The following is an 11755-nucleotide window of genomic DNA, read 5'->3' on the forward strand; positions in this document are numbered from 1 at the left end:
TCTCAGTCCTGTTTGGTGAAATCACAGAAATGGATTTGATGTCAACATTTTTTTTAAAAGATTTTAAAATAAAAATGAACTTTATGTCCACATGTAAACTGTCAACCCCTCATTAACTTTAGATCTTTATTTACATCCTGTTCATTTTCTTGCTGAAGTTTATTTTTTACCGCAGCTGCATTTACTGGATCAAAAATCCTCATTAAGCTGTTTTCATCACTAATAATCAGAAATGTTTCTTGAGCAGCAAATCAGCCTATTAGAATGATTTCTGAAGGATCATGTGACACTGAAGACTGGAGTAATGATGCTGAAAATTCAGCTTTGCATCACAGGAATACATTTTATTTTTAAACATATTAAAGTAGAAAACAGTTACTATAAATTGTAATAATATTTTACTGTTTTTTTTTTTTTTTTTTTTGATCAAACAAATGCAGCCTTAAGAACATAAATCTTACTGACCCCAAACCTTTGAATGATAATTTAAGTCAGATTATAGTGTTCTTCCATAAATCCAGTCCATGTCTTAGTTGATACGGTTTTGAGAACAAGCAATGAGAAAGAGATGAGAAATCAGAGTCTGGTTATCGATTTACCAATAATGCATTATTTTTTGCAATAGCGCATTAACTGAAATTGTATCTCTAAAACAAATTAGTATCAAGCTGTAAAAGCAGAATAAATAGAATTTAATGTGTGTTAGATAGTGCAGCCCAAAGGCATTATTTGTATGCCATGGTCCATAAAGATTAATCTCTCCTATTAAACAGAACACATGGTGTCTAGTCTTGGATCTGGATCCCCAGGTCTTTTTAGCAAGTGCATTGATTTGGACCAAAACAAAAGCTTTATGAGCCTTTGATTTTCATCGCTATTCTCTTGATCCTAATTAGCACAACTCTGCAAGTTAAATGATTTCAAACAAAGGCCATTTTCACTGTGTAACTTTAGCGTACTGCATACTGCACAGTTTGTACTGCATTTTTGTGACTACTTTTTAGAAATGTTTGAAATCTAAGCATTCATTTCATATGGTAGTATGCTTGTTGTCACATAACCTCATGTTGTTTAATTCACTGAGTGGTGTCCATGTCATCAATGCAATAAATGCAGTTATTTTGCATTTTTAATCCAATTTGTGTAATAATATCCTTATTTAGCTGTCCAGTGAAATAATGAGACAAGAAAGAGTTACGGTTCATATCACTTCTGGTTTATTTATCACTCTAGAAATGTAAGGTCAAGTTGAGTGAAATGCCCCAAAAATTCTGAAATGGAATCAATATTAGCTTAAAAAAACATCAACCATTTTTATGTTTTCCATTAACAGCTGAACCGCAGATCTTTTTCAGTTTGTTGCCTTCGAAAATTGACCAGACAATGGCATTTTATTAGTCTGAATTAGTATTTATTTTTACATTTTCAGTTTTTATGTTAATGTTAGTTTAAGCTTTAGTCATTTTGCCTTTGTCATTTTTATTGGTTTTAATATTTATATTTAGCTTTAAATAAAAAGCTTTCTGTTTTAGTAATTTTTACTTCAAATTAAACTTATTTTATTTCACAGTAACACTTTACAATAACGTTCATTAGTTAAACATTAGTTAATATATTAACTAACATGAACTAACCATGAGCAATACATTTGTTACTGTATTTACTAATCTTCGTTAACATTAGTTAATGAAAATACAGTTGTTCATTGTTTGTTCATGTTACTTCACAGTGCATTAACTAATGTTAACAAGATTTAATAATGTATTAGTAAATGTTGAAGTTAACATTAACAAAGATTAATAAATACTGTAAAAGTGCAGTTCATTATTAGTTCTTGTTAACTAATGTAGTTAACTAATGTTAACTAATGAACCTTATTGTAAAGTGTTACCTTTCACTTAGTTGGCAACATTTCGAATTTTATTTTATTTCAGCTTTATTTCAATTAAAAAAAAAAAAAAATATATATATATATATATAGTAATGAAAACATTACAAGACAATTCAAAAGATTCCAGCCAAACTTTTGCTTTTAGGGCTAAAAATGCAACATGTGATTTATTGCTTTGTCCAAATATCATCATAATGATAGAGATATAATATAGAAAGTAAATAATATAGAAGTAAAGTATAGCTAGTTTTCTTCAAAGAATTGTGTGGTGAAATTTGACAACATTTAATCATCTGTTAGAAACCTGTCATCATAGATCCTGCCGGCAGGTGGCAGTGTGTTCCTACTTATTGAACAAGACCAAACTGAATTCCTTCTGGCAGCTGAACTACTTTAACTTATCAATAATTGACTAGATAATTGAGACACGTTTAACCAAAATGTAAGACCTAACACCCTGAGAGGATTTAGTTAATGATTACTGTAGATTGCTGAATTAATGTCCCAAGAAATATTGCCATTTCTCACGCCAAGCCCTGAAATCAAGCCTGCTGAAATATTAATGCAATAACTAGCTTGAATACATAAACATGGTTGACAGGTGTAAACGTAACTGTTTTTGAGTAAGTAATGAGATAATTTTCTTAGGGGGTTTAAAGACAACATGAAATCAAACCTATTTTATTTTTAATACACATTCATTGTATTACTGTACATGACTAATCAGCTGACATAATTCCAAGAGAAAAAAGTGCAAGATTTTCAGAATAAAAAATAAACAAATTTTGATTATGAAGGTAAACTTTTTTAATAATAATAACAAAAAACAAAATAATTAATAAATAATCAGCAAAATATATATTATTATTAAAAACATTCACTCTTTATATATATATATATATATATATATATATATAGAGAGAGAGAGAGAGAGAGATTGGCTGTGTCCGAAATCCTTCACTGCCTTTGATATCCCACAATCCTGTGCTTTCCATTCTCTGACAGTTAAAAAAAATAAAGATGGCGTTTGAAAGTTGCAATTGGTGGTTAGTTTGTTTGTAAGTTTAAGTGTAATTGTCTAAACTTATTTACGCTACCATGATATTCATTAGTATTTTTTTTTGCTTTAATTAGGGCTATTAAAGAATATTGTTTACAGATCACATAAAGAAACCTAATATTACATCCTATGTATATAAGGTATGTAAAAGTATGTGATTTTGCTGCCATGGAACTGCAAAATGCAATAATGATTGTTTCCAAACAGGTTTCCCCATCTGCTTTTACATGAATATGTTGTTCCGCCCCAAACTCACGCCATTGGTTGAGCCAGAAGTTGACATGTCGGGACACAGAATCAAACAGGTCAGTGTTTTGAAATGTGTTTTGATTCACAGACTTACTTTTAGCTGACTTTCCATATTACATACTAACATAAGTATTAAACTTTAGTGTATAAACCATATGGTGCCATTTGTGCTGCTGTCATATGATACCTCAAGTCATGCTATTACTTTTTAAAGCAATCAGATTTTACGCCCAATGATTTTCAATTGCCAGATGATAAAATGGTTGAAAATTCTGTATCTGAGCCATATCTAGAGACTAGACTATCTATTGAGACCTGCACAGGTAATCTTATGATTTATATATGATTTTATATATGTATAAAAATGTAGTTCAGCATCTGTACTCTTTGGCCCTGGTGTCCTTGCAGAACTGCTGTTTTAGGCCCTGCATCCCACAGGATCAGCAGATGGTAAGAGTGAAAGCGAACACGTCCATGACCTGCTGTACTGAGGCACAACAAAGAAGAAATGCTGCGGTTTTAACTTTGCGCCCTGGTATATAAGATCACAAACATGGCCTCCTGCCAGTGGCTACCCATATGTCACGCACTCCCTCCACATAAATTCACCAGGCTTTACTTTGATTAAAATATAAATCATAATTTATGTACTGCCCAGGGCTGCCATTTCATCAAATGCTGATAAATACAGAGAGAAGAGGAAAACATGGTATGATGAGTAAAGAAAACCCCTGAAACTCTTCAGGCCCTTTTACAGGGTTCAACGCGCCTCCCATGCACCTGCTTTGACCTCAGCGTGAAATGCATTGCTGACAGCGTCACAGAAGGACTGTGACGAGGTTGCTAGGAAGCAAAGCAAAGTGGAAGAAAGAAAATGGAACATGCATTTGAGCTTAGAATAGAAAAAGTCCTGGCGATTGCTCTAATGTGTCAGTTTATGATTTTTGCACCAAGCACTGCTCACATAAACATAAAGTCTTGTTCAGTGTCATGTAGTCATTGCCTGCACTTTCATAGATCAGTGGTAATGAGGTCAAAGTTGAAACCTTATAACCAGGGCCTAAAACTAATTTTTTTGCCACACCTGCCAATGGCCGGTGACTTAAAGTGTTAGTTCACCCAAAAATTAAAATTCTGATACTCACCCTCATGTCGTTCCACACCCATAAGACCTTCATTCATCTTCGGAACACAAATTAAGATATTTTTGATGAAATCCGATGGCTCAGTGAGGCCTGCATTGCCAGCAAGATAATTAACTCTTTCAAATGCCCAGAAAGCTACTAAAGACGTATTTAAAACAGTTCATGTGACTACAGTGGTTCAACCTTAATGTTATGAAGTGACGAGAATACTTTTTGTGCACCAAAAAAAACAAAATAATGACTTTATTCAACAATATCTAGTGATGGGCGATTTTAAAACACTGCTTCATGAAGCTTTAAAGCTTTATGAATCTTTTGTTTTGAGTCAGTGGTTCGGAGCGTGTATCAAACTGCCAAAGTCATGTGCTTTCAGTAAATGAGGCTTCGTTATGTCATAAGTGTTTCGAAACATTTCAAAATTTCAATGGTTCACGTGACTTTGGCAGTTTGATAACGCTCCGAACGATCAATGCAGGCCTCACTGAGCCATCAGATTTTATCAAAAATATCTTAATTTGTGTTCTGAAGATGAACGAAGGTCTTACAGGTGTGGAACGACATGAGGGGGAGTAATTAATGACAGAATTTTCATTTTTGGGTGAACTAACCCTTTAAAGGCACAATATGTAATTTTTTGCCGCTAGAGGTCGCTGATTAAAAAAAAAAAAGGCGTAGCTTGATGACACCGAGATTGAACGTGGAATCATGGGAGTTGTCGTCTTCACCTCACAGCCACTGGAAAAGAATACGACAGGACTCGGGCAGAAATCATGTTCATGGATGAGATTATTAACGATACTGTAGTTTGTAGTACTCTCTCTAAAGTAGTTCCAGGCAGGTCTTGACCGCATTGCAGTTCCATATCACTTCGCCTAATGACTTCAGTTATTTCAAAGGTCCTTACAGCCTACAACAGCAAAAGAAACAAAACTCACAATAACACTGACCAAGCAAATAAATATAGTAAACAATAGCATAAAAACGACAAATTATTTCCATGTATTTTTGCTAGAAAATTACGTTTAGTATGTACGGAAAGCTTACAGCTTCGCTATTAGTAGAGATGCTGCTGCTGGACACTGTTAAGAGATGCACAGACTCAGGTAATTCACACATGCTTAATCTCTTTCTTTCTCTCTGACTGCATTAATAACTGAATTATACAGCTATTATGGCTCAAGCCTCTGTTACTAGCTCCAAAGTGATATTTTGGAATTAGGAACGGAGGCGTGGGATGAGATGCGTAAGAAATTAGTCCTACACACAAGAGCATTTTAAGGACAAAAACCCGACAAATGTCTTGAAATACAACATCTGAACAATGTCTTGAGGTGTGGTAACCATAGTATAAGCGGAATAATTGACTGGTTCATTGAAGTATTAGAAAATAATGCACAGCCGAGGTTCGCTTCGCGTCGTGGCTGCATTACCCCCTCAGGTATGCATTATTTTCTAATAATTCAACAGCCCGTCGTCAGTTATTCCTCACATCTATACTGTATATATGATCCAAGAGCATGGGAGGTCAAGGCTATGTCCTAATACAAAGCATTTGCTCTGCCAACATGAATAGCAAGTAGAGAAATTCGCTTTACTCAGCAAAGCAGTTTCATCATTCGTGTAATCCAAAGCCTGACACAGCTAAAGAGTTTCAGTGTGCTGGAGTGTGTTTGCTTGTGTACCAGATATACAGAAATGCACTGAAGCTTTAGACAAGATATTGTCCTGTTATTGTAAGACTTTGCATGCGGATAAAACCATAACCCAGCTGGAAAAACCAGGGCACATCAACTTAAAGTCAACATGAACTCACTTTATTTCTATAATGAATGTATTACTAAATGAAACATGACTAAGCAAAAACTTCAGGAATGAACTTAATGTTTTAAGGATTTTATGTTAAAGAATATAGTATATTAGTGCTGTCAAATGATTAATTGTGATTAATCGCGTCCAAAATAAAAGTGTTTACATAATATATGTGTGTGTACTATGTATATTTATTATGTATATAAAAATACACACACACACACATATATATATTTAACAAAAATATATTATATTTATATATAAAATATTTATATTTATATGTAATATAAATTGTATATAAATATATATGTATATTTATACAATATTTCTTAAAAAATACATGTATGTGTGTGTATTTACACATACATAAATATACACAGTACACACACATATTATGTAAACACAGACTTTTATTTTGGATGCTATATATATATATATATATATATATATATATGTATATATGTATATATATATATATATATATATATATACATATATATACACACTGTTCCCAACCAGCATATCCAAGGTTTCAACCAGGTTGACTCATTTGAACTCATTTCATATTTGACGATCTTTACACAGTTATTTAATGAAACAATTCAGCTGAACAATGACACTATTGTCTTTTTAGGGCTGCTTTACAGCAGAATTGAACTCTGTTTGCATTATTGAATCTTTATTTTCCTGTTTATCCCCAAAAAGGTGCTTTGAAACAATCTCTATTGTATAAAGCGCCATATAAATAAAGGTGAGTTGACTGTTTTACTGGAGGGAACTTGGGATCAAAGTTACAGATACCTGTAATAATATATTGAACCCTGTGATTTCTATTTATCTAGGCTCCCTCTGCTGAATTCAACAGAAGGTCTGTTGAACTTGTCTCACCAAGCGCTCATGAGGGATCAACCTGTTGGCTGAGACAAATCTAATAGCGGTGACAAGAACCTGCATCATACAAGTCAGATATAATAACAGCACAAACATGACAGTCACTTAAGCCGAACAGAGAGACGCCTCTGGATAAAGAGGAATCCACGGAGGCCTGCGAAGACTCAACGCAACCCACATAAGAAGCTGGTGAGGTGAGTCAAAGGGCTCGAGGGCAGGTGTTAGTAATTACCCACGAACAAACTGATTATGGTGTGAGTTCCAGGTTAGAGGACTCTCTAGACAGTCAATTACTGAAACAAATCAATGGAAAGCCAGCATATACAACAGACCTGCGGCTGTTGGTCTGAAAGTCTGCGTATGCATTTCTCAATGTCACTGTTTTTTTTTTTTTTATATCTTTAAGGAATTGTTTAGACTAGTATAACATAAGGGGTTAATCTACTTCCTTACAACATCTGTCATTAGTAAATACTGAATTGAAGTCAATAGAAAATAGAACTGTTTACTTTCTTAATGCACATTTCTGGACTTATTGCGAATGATTCGTCAGTGCGCATTATTCCTAAATAATAATAATAAAAAAAAATAGTCTTTGTAATCTTTCTTAAAACTTGCTCTGCTTCTTAAGCTGTTAAAAGTGCACTATGGCCTCTTTATCTGGCTTCTGTGGTTGAAAAGCAAAACATGCATTTTCTCCCCCTAAAAATCTTCTATAATGTACCTTTAATATTTTATTTTTGGCTGATGTTACCAAGGCTACAGATTTATGTTATTTAAGCACTGTTTTAGGATACTGTTGTAGGTAATGCAGTCTAAAAATAGTCTTTAAATATCATCTCACTCACACCTGCGCTAGAAATCCTCTGTGCTCGTCTTAATGAATCTTTAGGGACTTGCAGATATTTTTCCAGTTTTTTCTAACTGTGTTAGTTGGAACCTTTCAGTGCATGTGCAGTCATTGTGGGTTTCTTACATTAAGAGTGTTTACGTGCACAACTTTAAATGGTGTTCTGTTATCAAGTAAAGGTCATAAAATGTTAAGCTAAGAAATATCTCTAAACCTAGATTTTTGCTTCTTAGTCCGACTTGTATTTTAGCTATTGGCAGCAATGATTACATGTCTGTTTAGGTGTTGACATCAAAATTTTTCAATTCTGACTTTATGGGCTGAAGTGCATGGTGCAGGTGCACTTAGGGCGTGTCCGAATCCACTTTTGCTAGTTTAACGATGGAAAAAATGGTCGGCGCTCAAGGCGCATGGTCCAAAATAGTTGTACTTAGTCTCTTAATGAGTCATGGGTGTGTTTTGGGCACAATAAATCAATCAGAGTCTCATCTCCCATTCCCTTTAAAATGCAGGTGCGCTTGCACCATGGTGGATTCACTATTTACATGGTGGAATATAGACACGCTCAACCTGACGATTCAGTTTAAATACATGTGTGTATTTGCACGATTGGTCAAATAATTTCAATAGTCATTACTGCATATAGGTTATTCTGATACATGCAATGGCTATCCATTGTGACATGTAGGCATTTTTATCTTTATGTACACAATAATAATCTTTTACATTGTAATCCTTTTATTTTTAATATTTGGCATGTTTGTGTGCTGCTGTGCGTCACTGTGTGTGTAATAAACAGTGTACGCGCGTTGTGCACCCGCCTATAGGCGCATATTACTAACGCACCCTTTAACAAAAAAAATACTGTGCCATTGACTTTAGACCAGGTTTCAGTTGGTCAATGGTGCAATCGTTTTCAGTTGCCTCAAAATAGCTACACGCCAACAATGCACCTGAACACACCTCATTTTCAGACCAGCATGCCCATGGGCGAACAGATGGGCGCGAGTGCATTTGCTATTTAAACAACGTGGCATTGGACGTGAAAATGAGTGCGTTTACATGAACGTTCTTAAGCCGATTATGCTTAATAAGCCGACAACGAACGTGGTCATGTAAACCCGGTAACCCGTTTTCTTTTATTGGAGTAAGGTCATAAACGACTTAAGCATAAACCGGTCAGAACAGGTAGTTTTTGGCTCTTACACCAATTTCGCATGGCATGTAAACACATTAATCTGCTTTCTGTCCGCTTATTTAAGTGCGCATGTGTGATACGTGACAGAAACGCATACTTAGTGCAGATTTAATGCATCCAGACAGAGCGAGCGTTTTGTGGGAAAGGAAGAAAGGAAATATATCACAAACGCAGACTCTTTCAAGACCCAGAAAATTGTAAAAATGTGTTCTCATCTCTCGTGCAGCAGAAGAAGTGGTTCAGTCAAAACACTGCATCTGTAACTGCATGAGAGAATAATATATGAGCCGTAAGTTTCCCGCTGACATATTGCAAGCTTTATTTAACATCACAACGTCACTACAGGGAAAGAGCCCTGTATTAATAAATATTAATAAAGTCATGTAAACGCGGTTTATTGTCAGTTAACTGGTTTGCATGTAAATGTGGAAAACTGGTTATTTCAATAAGCTGATATTTATGAGTTATCAGCTTACTGGTGTGCATGTAAACGTGCTTAATGATAACTGTGTCGGGCTGAAACCAGCAAGAAACACTTGTGCCGGGTGTATGATAGGGCCCTAAAACTCGCATTTGTTGAGTTCCTATCTGGCAATTCTGACTTCATAACTAATAATTGTGAGTTTGTTATGCAGTTCTGAAAAAAAAAGTCAGAATTGTGAGATAAAAAGTCGCAATTACTTTTTTTAATTCAGTGGTGGAAACAAGCTTACATATAAAAACGTCTGCTAAATGCATAAATGTCTACACTGGATGCGGTGTGGCGCGAAGCGACATGACAAATCTTCGACAGTAAACTGCTGCTACGTTCTATTTCTGTCGTATTTCAAGTGCTGCCGCTACTTCTGACAATGATTTGCAATGTTCGCTTTGTCGCGTCAAGTGTAGACAGCCTCAAGATGTTGTAATGTAGTTATTTGATCTGATATTTTATTGATATGTAGTTTTAGTTGGTCATTCAAATATAATAGGTTTTAAAGGGGGTTCTAGATGTATAAGTTTGGCAGATCAGACACCCTTGATGGATGAAGAAGTTGTGATTTTACCACAGCGATTGTTTAATAGCATTTAGTTATTTAATAACGCACTCGGCAGATAGAATCGTTCTTAACTGCTTACATAACACCATCCAGCGTCTCTGAGAACATGTTTCAAATGTCAGCCTGTTTTTCTCTTTCGTTCTGTGATTGTGGCATGCTTTTCAGGGCTGACAGCTTTTAACATTTTACTCACGTGGGCTGAATTGACCTGAGCTGCTGCTATAGTCTATGATTCAAAACAAACCAGGTTTGAGAGAAAGACAAGTATCATCTGAATCTCTCTGCTCTGGTGTTCGCTTCTGCAGATTGATGCTTGAACAGATTGTCATACAAGTGTCTTATTTGACCTGATGACATCATAATGGGCATCACTTTAACCCGTCTTGATTGGTGGAAGAGGGTAACAAACCGTCCAATTGGCCCTTTTCCCTTTTTCATCGCTGCTCCTCATTAAACAAGCAGAATTCATAACTGATACCAGCCATTAACCGCCCCGAACAGCAGTGGGGGAGATGGAAGATTACGACATTATGCAGTATCATTGTCCGATTTGATTAGTCGGCACTGCTGTTACCTCCGCAAAGTGAATTAGTTCATTCGGGAGATATGTCAGTGGGTAATATAAAACGGAAATTAAAAATGTCTAAGCTGTATCTCACGTTCGGTCTTTCCTGTTCCACCGAATCACTCCGTTGGCTGGCGGTGAGGCCATATGATGGTTTGGAATAGGCGAGCGTTTGCACTGGCCGGTTGGCATTGCCACAGACAACTGCTGTTCCCTCTATTGAGTTACAGAACAGACTGCCAGGCGCTGCGGTTCGGGCCCATGAATGCCGTAAAAGCCAGTGATATGATGTCAGCGTCGCAAAGTTTTTGGCCACTACGGTTCCAAACTTCATTCTGGAATCTTTATAGGCCATCATATTTAATTAAACCTAATAGGCCTCAGATGTAAAAAGTAAATAAATGTTTCATTCAAAAATCAAATTAAAAAACCTGCAGCCTGAACTGGCCATTTAGAGCGGTGGGCTTTAAACCCGTCTCTCTGATTGCTGGTAAATGTTTAATTTCTTTATTAAAATCTTATGAGTCAAGATGGTCTGAATAATGAGGCCTGAATTTGATTTCAGATAAAATCATCAAAATTAAAACTCTCATTCAGGGGATTTCAATAATTCAGGTTATGAATTTGTTTGTAGAGGATAAGTTTTCATCTTGTGGTCCATAACTAACTGGGAAACAAGATGTCAAAAGCTGAAATTCTTCAAATGGAATTTTTCTCATATCAATATTTGCATTTATTAACATTTATTCAGTCAAATGGACATAAAAATAACTAATATATATATATATATATATATATATATATATATATATATATATAAGCATAAAATAATATAATATAAAATAACAATATTACTATTTTATAAAAATGTTAAATATATAATATATTTTAAAATATTATTTTATAATATATTATAATATTATTATATTTTATAATATTATAGTTGTATTTTTATATTCTACATATATAATATTATAAAACTATATATAATAGTTAAACTATACAACTATATATATATATATATATATATATACACACACACACACACACACACACA

The sequence above is a fragment of the Ctenopharyngodon idella genome, chromosome 8 (assembly GCF_019924925.1).
Source record: "Ctenopharyngodon idella isolate HZGC_01 chromosome 8, HZGC01, whole genome shotgun sequence".
NCBI lineage: Eukaryota > Metazoa > Chordata > Actinopteri > Cypriniformes > Xenocyprididae > Ctenopharyngodon > Ctenopharyngodon idella.